We start from the raw sequence: 3017 nt of genomic DNA, 5'->3' as shown, positions 1-3017 counted from the left end.
ATATGCATGGTAGTAACATTCCTGTGATTTCAAAGCCATTGTGTCATTAGCCCAGAAGCTTTGCTTTTTCCCAATTAAGATCAAACACCTAGGGACACAAGTAGTTCACCAATGGAGGAGGTAAAATGATTTCCTGGAAAATATTGCCTTTGTTGGTTGCACAATATCAGAGAGCTGAGATTAAATTGGTGGTTTTATTTTTTAACTCATATTTAATTCACAGAACTTATCTGTGGCATAAAGAAAAACTTGGCTGGTCTTTGTCCTCAATTCCTGGAACATCTCTGGAATTTCCAATGATAGGAGGATCTTCTGTTATGGTGGGTGGGCCCAGGACGACACCTGGAAATAGTTCATATGTTAGCAGAATGGCAGGGTGGGGCCAACCATACTTGCAGTCTTAGGGTGGGGGCTGGCCACACCAGAAAGCCCAAACAGTGATTAGGGGGTTGGGGCTTTAAGCCCAAATCATGTCAGCCCAACCTCCCACACTTCAGGGAGAGGAGAGGGGCAAGAGATTGAGCTCAACCACATGAACACTGATTCCGCCAATCAATGCCCTATGTAATGAAACCCTATATAACCTTGGGATGCTCCAAACTCTTGTGAGCTTCCATGTTTGATAATGACATCATTGTGTCTGGAAGGTGATGTGTCCTGACTCCATATGGAGAGGACCCGGAAGCTTGCTTCTGAGACCCTTCCAGACCTTGCCCCATGTGTCGCTTCATTTGGCCTCTTCTTATTTGTATCCTTAACTAGAATAAAACTATAATTATAAATATAGCACTTTCAGTGAGTTCTGTGATTTGTTTTCGCAAATTTTCAAACCCAAGGGGCTAGTGGGGACTCCCAAACTTTCAGCCAGTGGTCAGAAATCCAGGCAGCCTTGGACCCTGAACTTGTGACTGGTGTCTGGAGGCGATCTTGTGGAGGATGACCCTTAGCCTGTGGAGTCTGATCTAACTCCCAGTAGAGTCAGAATTGAATTGAATTGAGTTACTGCTGTCTTTGCCATCTTTGCCATTGCTGACTGAACTTTTGTACCTACACAATAACTTTATCATTATTAAAGATATCAGTTCAACCTGTAGTTCATTCTGGAATCTGATCCCATGGAGATCAAATTCTTCAATTTTTCCTAAAATGTGATATAAAACTCAGTCTTATTTGTAAAAGAAAAATTGCTTTAAAAACACTTTCCATTGATGGAAAGCAGTCCACATCAGTGCATTCTCCATCATGATCATTTCCAAGATATTCACCAATTCATGGAAGCCCAATCCTCAGGAAACAAGGGCCTAACTTCATCACATCCTTGCTCCAAAATATATTAAAATCCAGTAAGGCAATGGATGCCATTTCTGTCTGTTTGTCCTCAGACGAGAGCAGTCTGACAAGCAGTTTCTCAGCTCTGGGTGATCTGTGTGCATTTACACAAACACATTCAAAGGTGATTGGGGTGGGTGGCAGATTTCCTGGCATTGACACACAATGGTAAGTCAATAATGATGCGGAAACTGTAGACCCCAACACAAATAACATACTCATGCTATATCCTGCTGGAAAGATAGGGTAAAATAAATGAGCATTTAACATCCATGCAGTAAGTGCAAGCATCAAGGGCATGAACAAAAACCCCTCTCCCCACTCACAGGTTGGACACTAAGGACCAGAACTACCCCTTCTCTCCGTCTCTCTCTCTCCTTCTCTCTCCCTCTCCTTCCCTCTCTCTCTCCCTCTCTCCCTCTCTCTCTCACACACACACAAACAACTTGAGCTCCCTCATTAAAAGACCACCTTAAACCAAACTTCCAATTCTCAATAAAATCCAACCTTGCCTTTTCCACTCCAACTTATCACCAAAACTCTGTCTTGGTGGGTCTCTCCCTCATCGCAATAAACTATAAACCCAGCTTTGTCTTATCAACAGGTTGTGTTAGTGGTATTTGGGGAGCCAGTATTTAACAAGTGCTTAGTATGGGTCTAGCAAACAAGCTAAAAGGTTTGGAGAAAAAAATATGGCCTTTAACCTATTTTCTCCCAGGGGTCAGTGGCCCTCAGAGTTGAAACAGCTCCACATCTGGACATTCAAATTTCTGCCTGCTCCAGCACTTGTCACCATCTTTCTGCCAGATATTAAGAGGTGTTACCTGTTTAAAAGAAAAAAAAGTTTCCATGTCAATTTGAGAACTGTTGGGTGAAGGAAAAAATCCATTATTTCTTTACTTGAAGGACTTCTCAGTGCCTTTAATATACCATCAGTTGTCAAAAATATCCAAAAGGGACCTTTGCAAAACTTAATTGAATCCTTCATCCTGAAGCAACTCACTGGATTCTCACTGGACCCAAAAGGGATGAGGGCAAAGGACAGGTTTTTTTAATCTCCCACACGGCTCTTTATTCACAGGGCACTACATTAGATCATGACCAAAGGAGAAGATATATGGCTACAGCTGTCATAGAGCTCAGTAATCAGCTCCTCAGTCATGTCAGGGCCTCCCTCCACAGTGGGCAAGGGAGGATGAAGGCACTGGAGTCAATCCGAGCCCTGCCAGACTTTAGATGACAAGTCTGTGTGCCCTGAGCTATACTTAGGAGTTCCAGCCTTCCCCACAAATGGATAGCCAGCCTTTCACCATCCTGCTGAGGGAGCCACCGACCCTCCCCACCCCTGTGAGCCCCAGACATAAATGATCTTACCAGTCCAAGCTGCTGATCTTTGCTAAAAGGAAGGCCCTGCTGGCATACACTCTCAGGGTTTCAGTGAGGTGGCATCTGGCACACTTCTCAGCTTCACTAACAGCTAAAGACCTCATGCTGTTATCTCTTTTCTCATCGTGCCCTTCTGCTAAGATTTCCACTAACAGGACATTCTTTCACTCAGCTCTTACAACTTTGACTTCCCTATTTGGGGTTAAGGACAGGAAATTGACATTTACTGTGCACTTTTTGTGGTCTCGGACATGACAAAAGGCACTTTACAGGCTTTATATCCTGCAATTCTCACAACCACA

At 43.6% G+C, this 3017-nt stretch overlaps 1 long non-coding RNA gene across 1 annotated transcript; it reads right to left on the bottom strand.

Moving 5' to 3' along the window:
- Positions 1-772: 772 nt before the first annotated feature.
- LOC119542166 lies at positions 773-3017 on the bottom strand. The gene is made up of 3 exons (XR_005218426.1): positions 2704-3017; positions 2034-2153; positions 773-1562 (listed from the first exon to the last, which is right to left on the bottom strand). It is a non-coding gene; the product is annotated as an uncharacterized LOC119542166 (long non-coding RNA).

The sequence above is a fragment of the Choloepus didactylus genome, chromosome 8 (genome assembly GCF_015220235.1).
Source record: "Choloepus didactylus isolate mChoDid1 chromosome 8, mChoDid1.pri, whole genome shotgun sequence".
In the NCBI taxonomy this organism is placed as follows: domain Eukaryota; kingdom Metazoa; phylum Chordata; class Mammalia; order Pilosa; family Megalonychidae; genus Choloepus; species Choloepus didactylus.
Note: the sequence above shows the minus strand (reverse complement) of the source record. Positions and strands in the feature narration are given on the sequence as shown.